At 39.3% G+C, this 21,713-nt stretch overlaps 1 protein-coding gene across 6 annotated transcripts in view; it reads left to right on the forward strand.

Moving 5' to 3' along the window:
• The window catches only part of LRRC4C (leucine rich repeat containing 4C), a 1,155,661-nt gene that overhangs the window by 567,521 nt on the left and 566,427 nt on the right, over positions 1 to 21,713 (forward strand). Inside the window, exon 3 of one of the 6 annotated variants that reach the window (XM_038562992.1) lies at positions 18,919 to 19,060. The exons of the other annotated variants lie outside the window; for them this stretch is intronic. The gene's annotated coding sequence lies outside the window, so the exon portion shown is untranslated. The remainder of the gene's footprint in view (positions 1 to 18,918; positions 19,061 to 21,713) is intronic. 6 annotated transcript variants of the gene reach the window in all.

Consider the following 21,713-nt stretch of genomic DNA (forward strand, 5'->3'; position numbering starts at 1 on the left):
AATACCGAAGACTAGCAGTAGGACATCTGGGATGTCATAGGGCGCGGACTTTCCTAGCATTGCACTTTTTGTCGCCAAGTCATAAGGCCAGAGCAGGAAATCTGACTCCTAGGACCGTGCTCTTTCTGGTGAGCACCATGAAACTATTATTTGTTAAAAAAGCAATTGCTCGCTGTACTGGACACCTGTACCTAATATAACACTGTGTGTTAACTATACTGGAATTAAAATAACTATTTTATTTTTATTTATTTTATTTTATTTTATTTTATTTTATTTATTTTTTTAAGATTTTTTTAAATTAATTAATTAATTAATTTATTTATTCATGAGAGGCAGAGACATAGGCAGAGGGAGAAGCAGGCTCCATGCAGAGAGCCTTATGTAGGACTCGATCCCAGGACCCCGGGGTCACGCCCTGGGCCGAAGACGATGCTAAACCTGCTGAGCCACCCAGGGATCCCCCAACAACTTAATTTTAAAAAAGAGAAAACTCAAAATAAACAATGACTCTGACAATTGCATGATCGCTGTGCATTTCACATCCCTGAACTGACTGGGCAGTAGCCTGACTAAACTGAAATTAAATATTGTTTGCCTGAGACTTAGGATTCGTGACAGCTAGTATCCATGGTGTTTGTGCAGTTGATGTGAGAAAGTGAAGAATGCGCTTCCCAGGACTGGACATAAACAAGAATCCTGGGCAAGAAATTCTTTGTACATTGAGGATAGAAATAATGTCTTAGTTATCGTCACACTCCTGAAGGTAGTATTACTACACTTAGGATTTCTAGTTTCACCTATGGACGTTATCTATCGCTCAAATATTCATATAGTCTCAGAGTTGCATGTAAGTGGAATATTATTTAAGATTTTTTTTTAAACAAGAACCTGAAAAACCAAGTCAGGCTGCTTTAAAAACTGAAGGGCTCTCATAATTGAAAATTCCAGAGGCTGAGCCAACAGTTCAAGTGAGGTGAGCAGACCTTATTTCCTCTTTCTCTTTTTACTTCTGAGCTTCAGTCTGTGGGTTTGCTTTATTCTCAGCATGCTTTCGCCTTAGCCATCCCAAGAATCTGAAATCTGTAAGATCTCTAATCACTCTCTTCTCCCAAGTCCCGAACAAAAGACCTTGTTTGGCTAGATCAAGTTGGAGGATCTGTATATCACAAATCCATTTCTGGGGGCCAGGTAATGGGATTGAGGGTTAGCTTGGCTCAGCCCCCAATTTTGGACGTAAAGAAAGTGCCCCCTACAACACGGCCCGAACTGAGGGTGGGTTCCATATTCCCCACCCCATTAGAGTGTTATTATCATAAATCGGGGTGTGTCCAATCGCAGGGTAACCAGACACAGAAATGTCTACCTCTGGAAGTGATTTAGGAGTGAGTATATCTGAATATCCAGAAAAACTAGCACTATCTAGTGGGTTAACCCTGCGTTTCTATGGATTACCTTCAATAATGTTTTCGCTCAATGCAATGCAGTGCTAATTATTTTTGTGACTTTCTGCATAGAAGTTTTTGTCCTATTATAGCTTTTAGAGAGAGAGAAAAAATATATATATACATATATAACTTTGAGTGATCTGTAATATCCCCAGTGTTCTCTGCTGCAAAATCTTTGGATGAAGTAAAGTAATAAGTGGGGGAGGCTTGACAATCTACTGGCTTATGATTTATCCAACTGCAAATTAGACTAGTTCAACTGGGTAGTAAGAATAATAATAATACACGCTTAGGGAACGTAATACACGGGAGAAGAATAAAGGGAGCATTTCCCTCTGTTCCCATGGGCTTCAGAGAATGCTTATTAGCCAAGTGACTAATGTTCTCCTCTGAGTTGTGTCACTAAACATGTAAAGAACAAGGGTGGTTATGAAACTATTTCAGTTAGGTGGTGCACATCCCGGGGATGTGAGGAGCTTAAAGAATATTTGGGTCGCTGGAAAAGTCACATTTCTTGGAACCATGTTTTTAAACTAAAGCTTTAGAAATATTCTTATTCTACTGAAATATTTCTTGTTCTACTGAATGTGTTTACATTTTAATTCAGGGTAAGGATGAGCTCAGTGTATAGACGCATTCATCAAGTTTATACACAAATGGAGCCCATGAGAAGGCTAATATTCTTAGTAAAATTAGAAAAAGACCATTAGGAAGGGGAAATAGAAAGAAATCCATATAATAATTAAAGTTAGGTTTTGATCAATTACTTGATTTCCTTTAGATTGCGAGAAAAATGTAGCCACCATCTAGTCAATCTATAATTATTTCTAAAGTAAGGATTTACAGATAGGGAAAACATGTCCTTGCATTTATTATCGGAAGGTTTTGTGTTTAACATGATGAAACCACACCTGATGGAGGCAGTAGTTGTGTGGCTAGTGGTTTATTTTTGGTTAAAGTGCAGGATGTCAGGTTTGGGCCAAGATTGGGGGTTTTAAAAATCCTGGTTTTCCCACGTAACACATGACCTTAAACCTTTCTGTCACTCCGTTTCCTCATATGTAAAATGAGAATAATGATAGTACCTACCTTTTTTAGGACTGTTGAAGAACCAAATGTGTTACTGTGTGTAGTGGGTTTTTAGCAGCTCCTACCACATAGCAAATACCATAGAAATATTAGGGCCTTAACTGGTAGTTTGGTTAGACTATTTCAGTTTGGAAACCTTCTAAATTTTGAAGGCAGTTACCCATTTTTTTTTTTTACCCTAGATTTTAGTGTGTTACTGAATTCTAATTCCATATGATTCTGAATCCTTTTTTGTATTCATTAATTTTTCTCTTAAAAAGGGTTTCTTCAGATTTTTCTTCCCCCCTCGCCAATATTTTGAAATTCACAAAGATGTTCTTAGGTGTGAGCCTGTCTTCCATCGCCGTGATGGGTCCATGAGAGTCCATTAAATCTAGAAATGTATGTGCTTATTTTTTTCTGAGAAATTGAATTATTATTTTGATCATTTTCTCCCCTCCATGTTTATTCTTCATACTCTCTGCAACTTTTATCATCAGGATATTAATCTTCCAGGACTGATTCTTAAATTTCTCATCTTTTCTTTCTCATTTTCTATGTCTTTTCTACTGACTCTCTATTCTGAAATGCTTAGTCCACTTTATTATATAATCCTCAGTAGAAGCATGGGGCTTAGGTATACAGTGAGTGCTAAGGACATCATAGCTTTCTCCTCTTCTCTTCTTTCTCTCCCTCTTTCTCCTTTTCTTCAACTTTTGCTTCTTTTTCTTCTACTTCATTATTACTACTTCCCAAGCAATATATTCAGTTTCTTGGTTTTTGATTAAACTCTGTTTTCTGTATCCTGTCTCTGCATCTAGTATATGTGGATCTCTGTTCTCATTGCAGGGAAATATTAAACAATGTAGAAGTGAACCAGGAAGGTTTTTGTAAAGTATCGTTTATTAAACACCCCCTGTATGACAGAGAATCTGCTAAATTGGCTTCCTCTAAAGCATTATAATAGTCACAAAAAGCTTTCATGTAACTTTAGTCTTAAATAATTTTAGAAATAAGGACACCAAGGTGCCGGGAGATTGCAAAATTTAGCAAAAATTACAAAATGGGATTTGAATCCTGTTATTTCAGCTTCTAAACCTCATGCCTTAATTTCTCCACGATGCTGCTGTGGCACAAAGATGAATTCCAAAAAGGGCTGTCAGTACCATAGAGGGGAACCCAGCCCATGAAAGCATCCGGCTAATGCTAGTTAAAAAGTGTGGGCAATGCATACCCTTTATGTAACCGCCATGTACATGTCCCGGAGCAAAGGCAGTCTCCTGGTGTGTACAGTGGGTCTGGCCTCTGAGCCCTTGTGATTTCCTGCAGCTCCAGCACTACTTTGACAACGGAGTATAGCAAAATGACTTCTCCTAGCTGCAATTCTCACCAGGGAAGGACAAAGAAAGGTGCAAACTTGTTGTTTTACTCAGATACAGGGATTTTTCATTTTGGTGAGCACAGAGGAAAATGAATGTGGTGGTAAAAGAGCCTGGTGGCTGTATAGCCTGGACTGGTCCTCCCTTGGCTAATGATGTATTTGAAATATGTTTTCTTCCATGTGGGAGAGTGACGTACTTTAATGCAAATTCTCCCTCCCTGACCTCCCAATGACTTTCCATCAAATGAAATAATATTTCTATTATGATTTATAATACACACATGCCATGACTTACAACTGTGGGGAGTTTTCATTCACTTATCTATCCATCATTCCATTCGCTCCATAACTTTTAGGTTGAACCAAATGAAATTGCATATATACTCAACTGTTTATGACCTGAGGAATGGTAATGTCTTATGGTCCAAAATAAGACTTAACTGAATTCTGAGTAAAAGTAACTGTGAGAGATTAAAAAAATTATTAGGCCTAAGCATAGATGATTTGAACAAGAAGATTACATGCTTCTCCATATACGCAACAAATCTTTGTTGAGTGCCTACTGTGCCTTGAACTCTGAAGATACAGTGCTAAACAAAATAAATGTAGCTGTGCCTACATGAAGGTTCAAATCTTTTGGGAAAATGAAAATATACTCAAACTGCTGTAGCATAAGAAAAAGGAAATTGCCTTAAGGTGGTATTGGAATTCAAAAGAGAATGATATGTCTCTCTAATGGCATTTAGAATGGGTTTTATGGGGAAAGGGGTTTTCAGCTGGACCTTGAACATTGGATAGGATTCAGTGAGGAAGGACACACCAGTTGAAAGGAACTGTAAATATGCCGAGGTAGGTGTTCGGTTCTTAAGGGACACAGTTATGAGTCTTGCACACAAATCGTTTCCAGTTGGTCAGGGAGGCAAAATGTAAAGAATTTTCACACAATGGAGAAGAATATGTGAGTTCACTGTAGGTATATATGTATTTGTTTTTCTTTGTACAAAAGTAGTAATTCGCTGTGGCTACAGAAATTAGGAAGTAGTAATTCGCTGTGGCTACAGAAATTAGCAGAAATTTCTGCTTTGCTAGAAAGAAGAATATCATGTAGATGGGTGGATGATGGAGGAAAGGATCTCTGAGTTGAAAGAAAGCCAGTAGGGAGGGCATGGCCGTAAAGAAGTGCATGGCATATTTAAGAGACATAGTCTGATTAGAATGGAGCTCAGACATGACAGCAATGAGGCTATTCACAAATACTGGACTAGATAAAGGAGACGTTTGATAGCCATGTGGAGCAATTTGTGTTATATTCACTGTGACATTACTGGAAATATATAAAAGGTAGCTACTTTTTCCTGCAAGAGCTAAGACCAGAGCTAGAGGAAGATGTACTGGCCAGATCATTATTTTCTTGTATTAGAATACAGTGACAGGGGATCCCTGGGTGGCTCAGCAGTTCAACGCCTGCCTTTGGCCCAGGGCGTGATCCTGGAGACCCAGAATTGAGTCCCACATCAGGCTCCCTGGATGGAGCCTGATTCTCCCTCTGCCTGTGTCTCTGCCTCTCTCTCTCTCTTTCTCTCTCATTAATAAATAAATTCTTTAAAAAATAAAATAAAATAAAATAAAATACAGTGACATTTGGCATGATACAGTAGAAAAAAAAAAGGTGGACTTGGCACTGAAAGATTGGGTCAATCGATTAATGCTTCTGAAGCTACTTTTCCTCAACCACCTCCCCCCAAAGAATTAGTGATTCCTTTGTCTAATTCACAAGGCCATTGTCAAGACTATATTCAAGATAACGAGGATGACCTCCTTCAGACAGATGGGAAAATCTGGTTGTGACGTGGCATTTTCAAGGAATTCGTGTGGCCCCGGATGAATGTTGTGGAAGTGAACGCCTCTTAGGGAAGAGCCAGCCACCACCCAGGCTCACAGAGGGTATTTATTGATCAAGGGTGTACCAGCCGTGGCCACAATCAGATTCCCCCCTCAGTCCGTAACTGCTGTCATGGCTGAGTGTTGTCCTCAGAATTTCCCCAGAAGGAGGAGACCATCAGGTAGCAACACACTCAGATTCTGCTGAGATTCCTCTTAGTTGTTTATATGGACTTTGCCAAAAGTTTCTCAGTCGTTGTACCACGTGGGGCAGAGAAGATAAGGATACCTACCCTCACCGCCAGTGGGCAAGGAGAGATGATGAAACGGAGCCTGGGAAGCTGCAATGTAATTAATTAGAAAAACATTCACCTGGAATCTAGAGGACTTGGTACTTAGTCCAATTCTGACTTCAAAACTCTGTACGTAGACTTTGTTCTCATTCCTCTTCTTCCTTCTCTTAGCTATAAGTTTTGGAAAACTTACTTACACCATCTTTTAAGAAAGGTAACCTGAAAACCTTAGTTGTGTAGGACTGACCATCATTTTTCGAAGAGGAAATATGAGATTCAGAGAGAGGTTAAGTGTTTGGCCCAAACACACTCGGAGAAGTAGGTGCTTTACTAGGATTCAGATCTAGCTCAGCCTCACTGCAAAGTCGGCCTCCTGAGCCTGCTATGCTGCTGTTCATATTTAAAACAAATGGGTAACATCGAACTTCGCTGACTCTATTTTAATCCACATTTATAATCATATAATGATGTTAGGATGTGCAAAACTAAACATTACAGAATTGCTTGGGACAGGAGAAAATAGAGAAAAACATAATGTAAAATGCCCATTAATAGGGGACTGAGGAAATAAAGTATAATAATTCTATAAAGTGAAATCCTACATGGGTCCATAAAAATAGTAAGGTAAGGCCATATGTGTTGATATGCTGCAGATATCCCAGCATCCTTTGCTAATTATAACAAGCAGAATAATGTAAATCATGTGATTTAATTTCACAAAAATGGGGGATCCCTGGGTGGCTCAGTGGTTTAGCACCTGCCTTCAGCTCAGGGTGTGATCCTGGAGTCCTGGGATCAAGTCCCACATAGGGCTTCCTGCATGGAGCCTGCTTCTCCCTCTGCCTGTGTCTCTGCCTCTCTCTCTCTCTCTCATGAATAAATAACTAAAAATTTTTAAAAAGTCCTTTAATTTCACAAAAATGATATGATACTATATTTGTTTATAAGCATATAAAAGGAAGGGTATAAAAAACCTGCTAATACTGGCAACTTCTTGGTATAGAGAAACAGAGAGAGACTTAATTTCATTGTGCATCTATTATATATTTTGATTTTTATTACATGCATAATGTAACCTATGTTTTTTTTTATAATTAAAATCAGATCACATAAATTGAGGCAGTATCTATGTTTACTCACAGCTTCCAAAATCCATGTTTGAAATCAGAAAACTAACTCGTTTTGAACAACTCCAGTATATTATTTCCAAAGAAGGCTCCCCGGTGGCCAAAATCCGAGACACTTGCACGTGTATGAAAAATGTATGTGTGTGCAATGCTACTTTCAGAGTGACGGCTGGGTGGGGGAAGCTGGTCAAAGGCTGACTCACAGCATATGGCCTCGCAGGTTTCTTGATTCCTGCACACAGAGCATTCTCAGCAAGGTCAAGGGCAGGCAAGAAAGTGATTCATTAAACTTCTGTGGTTGATGCGTACTAGATGTATACTGCACGTCAGCATTTTGTACATGCAGGCCTTTGTTTAGAGGACAAAGACTTTTTCAAGTGAGAAACTTGAAGACTGCATGTGTAGGGATGAAGAGCCAACAGGACAGATTGTAGGCGCAAAAGGAATCCCATTGTTCAGACTCAAGTTACAATTTTTTTTTTTTTTTGGAAAAGAAGACATTGTCATTAATAATAGTATTTCTCAGTCTGAGCTTCACTCCTACACACTTGAAGGAGTTTAGCTAAATAACAATGGTAATGCTCCAATCTGTTCTTCGTCATTTAGATGGAATGTGGTGTGCTGTACTCCTTTGTCTATAGCCGGCAATTACTGATCCTCTATCTCCAAGAAGCTTATCATCATATAAACTTTTTTTTTCTTTTGGGGCAAGCTACATGGAAATCAATCTCCAAAATTTTATTTACAGATAAGGTTAATATTAGCTATTGGAGCAGGAGAAAGTCTCAAAGTCCTGAGGAAAAAGACATAATAGCCTCTTGGAGTAGTATAAAGTAGTTTTTCATCTGGTTATTCCCCTTTTACTCATTTTTCATATAGGTGAGTTACAGAAAATTGGATATGTATTTTGATTTTGCATCAAAGTCACCATGCTAGTCTATCTAATAAGATATTCTTTTGTTTTTCTTTTCTGAACCTGCTAACTATAGATAATCTCCAAGACTCATGGATCTGTTTTATGTAACTCTTTGCTTTAATGGTTTCATTTATGGCCAAGAGTCCCTATGACTTCCAAAGCTTCCTTTTTCTCTTTTTCTTTTTTTTTTTTTAAAGATTTTATTTATTTATTTATTTATTTATTTATTTATTTATTTAAGAGAGCACAAGTAGGGGTAGTGGCAGGTGGAGGGAGAAGCAGGTTCCCCGCTGAGCAGAGAGCTAGAGGTGGGGCTCTTTCTCAGGACCCGGCAATCATGACCTGAGTCACTGAGCCACCCAGGTGCCCCCTGAAACTACATTTCTAGATTACTAGATCTCCCAATATCTCTCCAGGACTTTACCTTAATTTTCCATAGAATATATCCTATCAGATGTCTCATATTAAGCTAAAACATATTTTTTTTACTATTTTTTAAAGATTTATATATTTATTTGAGAGAGAGAGAGAGAGAGAGAGAGAAAACATGAGTAGGGCTCAGAGGGGCAGAGGGAGAGAATCGAAAGCAGATTCCCCACTGAGCACAGAGTCTAATTCAGGGATCCATCTCACAACCCTGAGATCATGACCTGAGCCAAAACTAAGAGTTGGATGCTCAACTGATGGAGCCACCTGAGGTGCCCACAACTATGCATTATTTTAAAATCAGCATATTTTTAGGTGAACTTTTGTGGACCTAAAAATTGAGTTTGTCCTATAAACTTGGCATGTAACTTAACACAATGTGTGGCCATACTATTTTGGCATCTGGTTCAGCTCTCTTCTTGACTTGAAGCTCCCCTGGCGATGAGACATGTATTCTTTTCTCTCCTTTACTGTAGTGGTTTGTCCCCAACCAGGGTCCAACCCCTACCCAGGGCACGCATAGTGACTAGAGAGATTCACATATTTACTATAAAATAGAGCCCAGAGCCTGGATTCAATACCAAAGCACGCCTATGTCCAAGTTCCATAAACACTTGAAGAAAATCATCATTTCGTGGACCTACATATTCTCAACGTATGATGATATTAAATTTCAAGGATAGTATATTGGCATGGTATTATTTTATGAACACAGGAGGAAGGAACACATTTTTTCTTTGAACTACCAATTGTCTTAGGCAAGTTTTACCTCATTTATTTTGCTACTTTTCTCCTAAATGAATGTGGTACAATTATTTCCTAAAGTGCTACAGATCTATTTGGAAGATTTTAAACATTTTTTTTTTCTATAATCAAAATTGGCCTTTGATAACCCAAGAAGAAAATATCTGGGAGGGGAGGGGCAAGATGGCTGAAGAGTAGGGTCTCCAAGTCACCTGTCCCCACCAAATTACCTAGAAAACCTTCAAATTTCCCTGAAAATCTATGAATTCGGCCTGAGAATTAAAGAGAGAACAGCTGAAACGCTACAGTGAGAAGAGTTCGCGCTTCTATCAAGGTAGGAAGACGGGGAAAAAGAAATAAAGAAACAAAAGGCCTCCAAGGGGGAGGGGCCCCGCGAGGAGCCGGGCTGAGGCCGGGGCGAGTGTCCCCAGGACAGGAGAGCCCCGTCCCGGAGGAGCAGGAGCTGCACCGACCTTCCCGGGGGAAAGGGGCTGCAGGGAGTTGGAGCAGGACCCAGGAGGGCGGGGATGCCCTCGGGCCTCCCGGGGACACTAACAGACACCTGCGCCCCGGGAGAGTGCGCCGAGCTCCCTAAGGGCTGCAGCGCGCACGGCGGGACCCGGAGCAGCTCGGAGGGGCTTGGGCGGCGGCTCCGCGGAGGGGGCTGCCGGGCGGGAGCGCGAATGCAACAGCGCAGGCTCCGGAGCACAGGGCGCCGGGACACAGCCCAGGATCCGGCCTCCCCTGGGACAGGCAGAGGCCGAGAGGGCCCAGGACAGCGAGGACGCTCCTGCCCCGAGCTGAGCAGATCAGCGGCCTCGCCCGGAGCCTCCAGGCCCTGCAGACGGAGAGCTCAGTAGTTCCTGCAGGGGCTGAATCCAGGGCTCCAGAGCTGGGGCAGCCACTGGGGTTGTTCCTCCTGGGGCCTCACGGGGTAAACAACCCCCACTGAGCCCTGCACCAGGCAGGGGCCAGAGCAGCTCCCCCAAGTGCTAACACCTGAAAATCAGCACAACAGGCCCCTCCCTCAGAAGACCAGCTGGACGGACAAGTTCCAGGGGAAGTCAAGGGACTTAAAGTACACAGAATCAGAAGATGCTCCCCCGTGTTTTTTTTTTTTTTTTTTTTGGATTTCTGTTTGCTTCCCCCACCCTTTTTTCCCTTTCATTCTTTTTCTTTTTCTTCTCTTTTTTCTTTTTTCTTCCTTTTTTCTTTTATCTTTTTCTCTTTTCTTTCCTTCTTTCTCTTTTTCTCCTTTTCCCAATACAACTTGTTTTTGGCCACTCTGCAGTGAGCAAAATGACTAGAAGGAAAACCTCACCTCAAAAGAAAGAACCGGAAACAGTCCTCTCTCCCACAGAGTTACAAAATCTGGATTACAATTCAATGTCAGAAAGCCAATTCAGAAGCAGTATTATACAGCTACTGGTGGCTCTAGAAAAAAGCATAAAGGACTCAAGAGACTTCGTGACTGCAGAATTTAGAGCTAATCAGGCAGAAATTAAAAATCAATTGAATGAGATGCAATCCAAACTAGAAGATCTAACGACGAGGGTTAACGAGATGGAAGAATGAGTGAGTGACATAGAAGACAAGTTGATGGCAAAGAGGGAAACTGAGGAAAAAAGAGACAGACAATTAAAAGACCATGAGGTTAGATTAAGGGAAATAAATGACTGCCTGAGGAAGAAAAACCTATGTTTAATTGGTGTTCCCGAGGGCACCAAAAGGGCCAGAATATGTATTTGAACAAATCATAGCTGAAAACTTTCCTAATCTGGGAAGGGAAACAGGCATTCAGATCCAGGAAATAGAGGATCCTCCCCTAAAATCAGTAAAAACCGTTCAACACCTCGACATCTAATAGTGAAGCTTGCAAATTCCAAAGATAAGGAGAAGATCCTTAAAGCAGCAAGAGACAAGAAATCCCTGACTTTTATGGGGAGGAGTATTAGGGTAACAGCAGACCTCTCCACAGAGACCTGGCAGGCCAGAAAGGGCTGGCAGGATATATTCAGGGTCCTAAATGAGAAGAACATGCAACCAAAAATACTTTATCCAGCAAGGCTGTCATTCAAAATGGAAGGAGAGATAAAGAACTTCCAAGACAGGCAGGAACTGAAAGAATATGTGACCTCCAAACCAGCTCTGCAGGAAATTTTAAGGGGGACTCTTAAAATTCCCCTTTAAGAAGAAGTTCAGTGGAACAATCCACAAAAACAAGAACTGAATAGATATCATGATGACACTAAACTCATATCTGTCAATAGTAACTCTGAACCTGAATGGGCTTAATGACCCCATCAAAAGGCGCAGGGTTTCAGACTGGATAAAAAAGCAGGACCCATCTATTTGCTGTCTACAAGAGACTCATTTTAGACAGAAGGACACCTACAGCCTGAAAATAAAAGGTTGGAGAACCATTTACCATTCAAATGGTCCTCAAAAGAAAGCAGGGGTAGCCATCCTTATATCAGATAAACTAAAATTTACCCCGAAGACTGTAGTGAGAGATGAAGAGGGAGACACTATCTCATACTTAAAGGATCTATCCAACAAGAGGACTTAACAATCCTGAATATATATGCCCCGAATGTGGGAGCTGCCAAATATTTAAACCAATTAATAACCAAAGTGAAGAAATACTTAGATAATAATACACTTATATGTGGTGACTTCAATCTAGCTCTTTCTATCCTCAATAGGTCTTCTAAGTACAACATCTCCAAAGAAATGAGAGCTTTAAATGATACACTGGACCAGATGGATTTCACAGATATCTACAGAACTTTACATCCAAACTCAACTGAATACACATTCTTCTCAAGTGCACATGGAACTTTCTCCAGAATAGACCACATACTGGGTCACAAATCGGGTCTGAACCGATACCAAAAGATTGGGATCGTCCCCTGCATATTCTCAGACCATAATGCCTTGAAATTAGAACTAAATCACAAGAAGTATGGAAGGACCTCAAACACGTGGAGGTTAAGGACCATCCTGCTAAAAGATGAAAGGATCAACCAGGAAATTAAGGAAGAATGAAAAAGATTCATGGAAACTAATGAGAATGAAGATACAACCATTCAAAATCTTTGGGATGCAGCAAAAGCAGTCCTAAGGGGGAAATACATCGCAATACAAGCATCCATTCAAAAACTGGAAAGAACTCAAATACAAAAGCTAACCTTACACATAAAGGAGCTAGAGAAAAAACAGCAGATTGACCCCACGCCCAGCAGAAGAAGAGAGTTAATTAAAATTTGAGCAGAACTCAACGAAATCGAGACCAGAACTGTGGAACAGATCAACAGAACCAGGAGTTGGTTCTTTGAAAGAATTAATAAGATAGATAAACCATTAGCCAACCTTATTAAAAAGAAGAGAGAGAAGACTCAATAAAATCATGAATGAGAAAGGAGAGATCACTACCAACACCAAGGAAATACAAACAATTTTAAAAACATATTATGAACAGCTATACGCCAATAAATTAGGCAATCTAGAAGAAATGGACGCATTCCTGGAAAGCCACAAACTACCAAAACTGGAACAGGAAGCAATAGAAAACCTGAGCAGGCCAATAACCAGGGAGGAAATTGAAGCAGTCATCAAAAACCTCCCAAGACACAAGAGTCCAGGGCCAGATGGCTTCCCAGGGGAATTCTATCAAACGTTTAAAGAAGAAATCATACCTATTCTAATAAAGCTGTTTGGAAAGATAGAAAGAGATGGAGTACTTCCAAATTCGTTCTATGAGGCCAGCATCGCCTTAATTCCAAAACCAGACAAAGACCCCACCAACAAGGAGAATTACAGACCAATATCCCTGATGAACATGGATGCAAATATTCTCAACAAGATACTAGCCAATAGGATCCAACAGCACATTAAGAAAATTATTCACCACGACCAAGTAGGATTTATCCCCGGGACACAAGGCTGGTTCAACACCCGTAAAACAATCAATGTGATTCATCATATCAGCAAGAGAAAAACCAAGAATCATATGATCCTCTCATTAGATGCAGAGAAAGCATTTGACAAAATACAGCATCCATTCCTGATCAAAACTCTTCAGAGTGTAGGGATAGAGGGATCTTTCCTCGACATCTTAAAAGCCATCTACGAAAAGCCCACAGCAAATATCATTCTCAATGGGGAAGCACTGGGAGCCTTTCCCCTAAGATCAGGAACAAGACAGGGATGTCCACTCTCACCACTGCTGTTCAACATAGTACTGGAAGTCCTAGCCTCAGCAATCAGACAACAAAAAGACATTAAAGGCATTCAAATTGGCAAAGAAGAAGTCAAACTCTCCCTCTTCGCTGATGACATGATACTCTACATAGAAAACCAAAAGCCTCCACCCCAAGATTGCTAGAACTCATACAGCAATTCGGTAGCGTGGCAGGATACAAAAATCAATGCCCATAAATCAGTGGCATTTCTATACACTAACAATGAGGCTGAAGAAAGAGAAATTAAGGAGCCAATCCCATTTACAATTGCACCCAAAAGCATAAGATACCTAGGAATAAACCTCACCAAAGAGGTAAAAGATCTATACCCTAAAAACTTTAGAACACTTCTGAAAGAAATTGAGGAAGACACAAAGAGATGAAAAAATATTCCATGCTCATGGATTGGCAGAATTAATATTGTGAAAATGTCAATGTTACCCAGGGCAATTTACACGCTTAATGCAATCCCTATCAAAATACCATGGACTTTCTTCAGAGAGTTAGAACAAATTATTTTAAGATTTGTGTGGAATCAGAAAAGACCCTGAATAGCCAGGGGAATTTTAAAAAAGAAAACCATATCTTGGGGCATCACAATGCCAGATTTCAGGTTGTACTACAAAGCTGTGGTCATCAAGACAGTGTGGTACTGGCACAAAAACAGACACATAGATCAATGAAACAGAATAGAGAACCCAGAAGTGGACCCTGAACTTTATGGTCAACTAAAATTTGATAAAGGAGAAAAGACTATCCATTGGAAGGAAGACAGTCTCTTCAGTAAATAGTGCTGGGAAAATTGGACATCCACATGCAGAAGAATGAAACTAGACCACTCTCTTTCACCATACACAAAGATAAACTCAAAATGGATGAAAGATCTAAATGTGAGACAAGATTCCATCAAAATCCTAGAGAAGAACACAGGCAACACCCTTTTTGAACTCGGCCACAGTAACTTCTTGCAAGATACATCCACGAAGGCAAAAGAAACAAAAGCAAAAATGAACTATTGGGACTTCTTCATCGAGATAAGAAGCTTTTGCACAGCAAAGGATACAGTCAACAAAACTAAAAGACAACCTCCAGAATGGGAGAAGATATTTGCAAATGACGTATCAGATAAAGGGCTAGTTTCCAAGATCTATAAAGAACTTATGAAACTCAACAGCAAAGAAACAAACAATCCAATCATGAAATGGGCAAAAGACATGAACAGAAATCTCACAGAGGAAGACATAGACATGGCCAACATGCACATGAGAAAATGCTCCGCATCACTTGCTATCAGGGAAATACAAATCAAAACCACAATGAGATACCACCTCACACCAGTGAGAATGGGGCAAATTAACAAGGCAGGAAACCACAAATGTTGGAGAGGATGCAGAGAAAAGGGAACCCTCTTACACTGTTGGTGGGAATGTGAACTGGTGCAGCCACTCTGGAAAACTGTGTGGAGGTTCCTCAAAGAGTTAAAAATAGACCTGCCCTATGACCCAGCAATTGCACTGTTGGGGATTTACCCCAAAGATACAGATGCAATGAAACGCCGGGACACCTGCACCCTGACCCTGATGTTTATAGCAGCAATGGCCACAATAGCCAAACTGTGGAAGGAGCCTCGGTGTCCATCGAAAGATGAGTGGATCAAGAAGATGTGGTTTATGTATACAATGGAATATTACTCAGCTATTAGAAATGACAAATACCCACCATTTGCTTCAACGTGGATAGAACTGGAGGGTATTATGCTGAGTGAAGTAAGTCAGTTGGAGAAGGACAAACAGTGTATGTTCTCATTCATTTGGGGAATATAAATAATAGTGAAAGGGAATATAAGGGAAGGGAGAAGAAATGTGTGGGAAATATCAGAAAGGGAGACCAGAACGTAAAGACTGCTAACTCTGGGAAACGAACTAGGGGTGGTAGAAGGGGAGGAGGGCGGGGGGTGGGAGTGAATGGGTGACAGGCACTGGGGGTTATTCTGTATGTTGGTAAATTGAACACCAATAAAAAATAAATTAAAAAAAAGAAAAAGAAAATATATGACTTCTCTTTTGAAAATATTTGCGATTATATTACCTCTATTTTGATAATGAATGATATAAGTAGTCTCCAAATCAATATGCTAATTTAAAAAGGACAGATAAATTTATTTTTTAACTGCTTATGTCAAAATTTCTACCTGACACAAGACCACTCTGCTGTGACTTTCCACATAATTACTAAATCTGTTTTTTCCTACCTGACAGTAACAAATATGAATATGAATATGGTTAATTGCTACCTATATTTTGCTCAATGCTCTGGTGAAGTGTAAAAACATATATTTGAGGATATCTTATTGCTTTGTAAGACCACAGGTCACTGAGTGCTACCAAGGGAAGGGACCATTGTGAAAACCTCAGATGAATAACTACAATATGAATATAAGTGGGGAGATTTGGGAGTAGAGAAAGTATCTGCAGTAAAAAATGTGTTGTTTAATCAAGGATTGAGATGTTAGGAGAAGAAAACGGGAGCTATTTCAAGAGAAGTGAACCAGAAGCACTCATGTGCTTATGTAACTTGTCCAGTACTTGGCCCCAGAACAGATACTAAGCCTCATTTATTAATATTGGCACCTATTATGGCGTTGGCCCTAACTCATGGTTAGAAGACTTTGGATCAGGACCTGATTTTCCTGTAGGTCTGGCTTCCCTAGATTAGTTGATGGGTTTCACTAATGTCCTTATAGAACACAACTGAATATTCTAACAGCATTACTCATAGAAATAAGTGTTACAGATTTTCCCAACAGTCCCCAAGAGCCCTTACACATTAGTCCTTGTAATCCTTGTAGTATAGGATCCTAATACTTAGAATTCCCCAGTCCAGCAGAGAGATGGAATTTGTATTCTCTCCTTCCCATTCTATACAAAGGAAGGCATGCTCTTGTTGTTCTTGTTGTTTTAATAGGCAAACCTTCTACAGAAGTGTGAGCCCCTTGGGGCGCGTTGGTGGCTCAGATGGTCAAGCATCTGCCTTCAGCTCAGGTCATGATTCCAGGATCCTGGGATCAAGCCCTGCTTCTTCAGGCTCCCTGCTCAGTGGTGACTCTGCTTCTCCCTTTCCCTCTACTCCTCCTATTCCCTTCCCTCTGCCCCTCCTCCCTCTCCCCTGCCCCACACTCTCTCCCTCTGCCCTTCCCCCCTCCTGTGTGCTCATGCTCTTTCTCTCTCTCTTGCTCTGCTCTCTATTTCAAATAAATAAAATCTTTATTTAAAAAAAGAATTATGAGCCCCATAATGGATAACCAGAGACATGACGACTAGTTAAGTCTCCCTGGACAAGTAACATACCCCGACCATTCTTCCATCCCTAGTCCTTGTAAGCCACTTATCCATAAGTTTTTTTTTTTAATTGTTGTATAATTAGCATGCAATATTATGTTAGTTTCAGGGATACAACATATTGGTTCAACAATTCTATACATTACTCAGTGTGTGCCATGAGAAGTGTAGTTACCACTTATCGTCATATGGTGTTGATATCATCACAAGACTATGGATTATATTTCCTATGCCGTACTTTTCATCTCCATGACTCACTTTATGAATGGGAAGTTGTCCCCCTTAATCCTTTATGTAACCCACCCCACTCCCTACCTTTGGCTGGCTTTTATGAGAATCTCTCTAATTTCTAACTTCGAAGTTGTACTTTGTATGTGTTGAATATATTTTCTTGTCTTCATGATTATTCCCTGAAGCCCGCTAGTCGAGTCTCTCTAATTTCTTCATTCTGAGTTTCTCAGCATATATCAGTTTCCCTTTTCTGTATTCAACTAATGCAAGACTTCTGAGTCATGATTATGCCTCTATAGGGGACCGACTTGTAAACCACTTCCTGATGAAGGCTATTCCGAAGCTTTGTTGGTTTGATGAAACAGGGCATTAGTATAGAAAGTAGGCATATTTGAAAAAAAGACAGTTTACTTTTTAAAGTTTTTCATGAAGTTTATGTGAGAGGTGTGAGAGCTGCTAAAAGTACCTTAAACATATATCAAAGATCCTTTATTCCTACTTATGGAAGTATCTGTATTTGTAATAGATGATGTGAAAAGTACATAAAAGCACAAACTGAAAATGACCAAAATTCTACCACTTATATCCAATTTTATAACATTTTGGTATATAAGTTTTTAAATATATCCCACGCTTGCTAGTTCTTATCATGGACTCTACTTCTAAACTATCTTGGTTTGAACCTTTGCTCAGTCACTAAGAGTATAGCTTTGGGCAACCTACTCAACCTCTCCATGCCTCAGATTCCTGATTTGTAATAAAGGCAGGAGTAGTACTGACCTATTTATTTGGTTTTTCTTAAGATCATTAAATCAGTTCATACAGGCATGGATTTTCAACTTGTGCATATATTAATGCAGTTTGTTGCTGTTATTGATAATGCTGGTGTTACTATATAGTAGATCAAAGGCCTTGACAAATTCTGTGCTTCTCTTCCAATTGCCCAAGTAACTTTCTTTGAACAGCTGGCAGTCCATTTCTGAATTGAGTAGTTTAATTGTTAGAAACTACCAAACCTTACTGAGGAGTATTTCTTAATCAATTTTTGAGCCCCTCAAACTTGGTAAACAATAATAATGAATACATGATCTCTTAAGTATTTTTGAGAAACACTTTGCTGTTGGGCATTTTTGGTTGATTCAAAATGTAGTGAAGCGAGATATCTAATAATTCAAATATTTTTAAACTTCTCCTTTTGTACTTAAAATTCAACAAAAAAAAAGCCATTATTTTCTTTGACCATTGAACTTCTTCTCCCTTTAGCTGCCACGTCTATTTACTTGGCAAACTTACATCATTCTTGAAAAATAAACTTCACTCTACAGAAAAACTTTATCTCATTCTTTTGGAAGCATCCCTGTGGATTTTATAATTATTTAAATGGATAAAAATAATGAAAGATGTCACTTTTTCCCCCCAGTAATCAAATTAAACAAGTGCTAGAATAGGGCTGAGACTAGAATATCTTTGGCCACATGTTAGAGAAGTAGCAAAATTTGCAGTTTAATTACCTAATGTCTAATTCTTATGTAAGTGTAAACTCTGAAAGTGTTTAGAGTTTCAAGAGCTACTTGGTGGAGTAAGGGAAAAAAGAAAAACTTCAGTTCAGCAAAGCCATCAAAGGGGGGAAAGAAAAAGCCAGAGCCTTTCTACCAGCTGGAACAAAACCCTGGAGTTTTCATAGTTTTACCTCTGTAAATTGAATCATCACATTCCATTTGAACATTAATGCAAAACTAGCCAGATTAGTTTATTATCTTCTTTATTATCTGGGTTATTATCTAGGAGACCTGACTGATCCCAATTCCTTATCTGTCCCAGAAAGAAGAGAAGGGAGTCTAGTATGAGAAGATCATCTCTCTTCGTGAGGCAGCTTTATTTCTCCTCCTGTACCGTACACCTGCAGATCTCACTGAAATAGCAGAGGGACTTCATGAAATTTGGGTGTGTTGCATTACAAAAGGTAAATTCCCTGAATATTCACCTTCTGAATAATTTTTTCACCTAGAACATAACCTTTCTGTTGGTTGTGAACCTTTTGCACAAATGATATTTCTTCTAAGTGTTTCTGAACATGATTTTATGGAAACCAGGGCAAATCTGGATCTAGATGAAGTGCCCGTGTGTATGGGATTATGCATTCCAGCAGTGCTAGGTCTGGTTCCTATTCTATGTGCTCAGAAGCACTTCTATTTCTCCATATTTTCAGAGGCAACACATCTTGGACTCCCAAGACATAAAATCACATAGGAGAAATTAACTGGTCCAATAAAGTAACTTCATAATTTTTTAAATGTGAAAGGGACAAATACTTTCCATGGGAGGTTACTGCAAAACCACTGGAGTCTATTATCAACACCATGCAATGCCCTCTTACACCAGGGATTTTGCTTATTACCCAAAAAAGTAGCCACATGCACTTTATTTCTTTATAACAGGATGTTCATGGTAGGGAAGATCTTTAAATAATCCTCATCTGGAATAAGGAAAACAAAAGGACTCGCAGCCTTTCATCAAATAGGCCCTGAGTGACAAAATACAGCTCATATTGTGGTAATTTTCCAAACAAATCAAGACCTCTGATTAAATAAGTTGGGCCTAAGGCTTCCTGCGATTCTAAAGACTATCAATAGAAGCATTGTGGCACAGTCTTATTAGACTCATTGGAGCTATAATTAACCATTGGAGAGAAACAAAAATGTAAAAAAAAAAAATCCATTATGATTAATTTTCACAGGATGTCTTGGAAACCTTACAGGAGGAATTAGTAGTCTGCCTATTTATAATTAACAGATCGCAAACACTAATGCATTTTCCCAACAGGGACTATTTAAATGGAAAGCTTTGTTGATGTGAGACTTAAATACATAGGCTTGAGTCCCTGAAAGATGTGTTTTACAGAGATTTTAGGACGATGCAGTTTATTCTTCTGATTGAGGGTTCTTGTCATGGCTCCTGTTCGAAGTGGTCATAGGAGAGAACCCCTTGGCTTCCTTTGGCTCAGGCAAGCACGTGTCAGTTGAGGATTCGGGTCTCCTGTTCACATTGCAGAGAGTCCTGCAGCCAGTGTGGACACAGCAGGAAGGAAGGAGCTCTTCAGTTAAGTGTTAGAGTCCAATTTCTAACACGTTCATGTTTGGAATTTTGCGATCATCTTGGCCAATCAAAATTGACAGAGGAACTCAAATTTGTATATATGGGATCAGGCAACTGTCAGAGTAATCATTACAATTTTTGAGCTGCCCCTGCCTCTAATTTTGTCCAGACCATTGGAGGAATATCCACACCAGATAACAACCTAGTGTTGTTACTCCATCATGAATTCCTTCAATGACGACCACTGATTTCTTTATTATATGGTTAAGAGCCACTGTAATCTAGCCGGCCCTTATGGATATCATCTGAATCCTTTATATTTTCTTTCTTTTTTTTTTCTGAATCCTTTATATTTTCTAAGGCTCCTCCAAATTTATAAGTTACTTAAGACTTCAGGACCTTACCGTATTCTTTCTTCCTGTCTGTGCTATTTTCTATCTTAAAACATTCTTGCTCAACCTTTAAATTTCTTAAATACTTCAGGCACCTGTAGAACTTGTACTTGAGTCTGTTTTGGCCTATCCTTGCCTGTTGCTGCCTCTTGGGTTAATAATACATCCTGTCAAAAAAAAAAATAATAATACATCCTGTCTCCATGCTAATATGACATCTAGCATGTGACTATTATCACGTCTATAAATTTGTACTGTAACACTTGGTGGACGTGGATTATGTGTCCTCAACACCCAGAGATGACTGTCCCATGCATGTCATCACTTCAGAGGGTAAATGTTGGATAAGAAGACTGGTCAATGTATTTAGTTGACGAGTATTTAGTATAGCTGTTTACTTCATCTTGTGAAAACATTTATGTTTTCTATGCTCCCTTTTAACATGGACTCAACAAAGTTTTTTTTGTTTGTTTGTTTTTGTTTTTGTTTTTTTCTTTTGAATTGAAACTTGAGCTGACAAGTGGCCACTAATTTCTAGAAATATGTCTGCATTACAGAGGAGTGGAGTAAATTTATTTTAGAAGTCTTATTGACTTACCGAGCATAACAATTAAGAGAGAGAGAGACAGATAAGTTACTAAAGTAAAATTACAACCTTGCATTTTTATTGTACTGCACCTAAAGAGCATGCAAATTAGGATAGGGAGAAGCCCAACCCACTTTAGATATTGATGTGTAATGGACCATGTACATTTTGGATGGCACAGACTAGTGATCAAAGAGAGACTAAACAGATTGCTGGCTCATACCTTACCTAAAGTAAACATTGTATTTGTTACAACCGAAGTTTAATTTTTTTTTCCAGTCTCCTAACTAGACTAAATTATTTATAGCTATAGATGTTAAATAATGAAAGAGGATGGTCTTAGATTTCAAACTTTATTTCTTTCATTTTCTTACCTGTAAACTCCACTCATCCATGAATTTATAATCTTCTTTTTTCTTTTTGATTTGCATTTATATTATTTTTTTACTTCTTAAAGATTTTATTTATTTATTCATAAGAGACATAGAGAGAGAGGCAGAGACACAGGCAAAGGAACAAGCAGGCTCCTCTAAGGGAGCCTG

This window comes from Canis lupus, chromosome 18 (genome assembly GCF_011100685.1).
Source record: "Canis lupus familiaris isolate Mischka breed German Shepherd chromosome 18, alternate assembly UU_Cfam_GSD_1.0, whole genome shotgun sequence".
NCBI classification, from domain to species: Eukaryota; Metazoa; Chordata; class Mammalia; order Carnivora; family Canidae; genus Canis; species Canis lupus.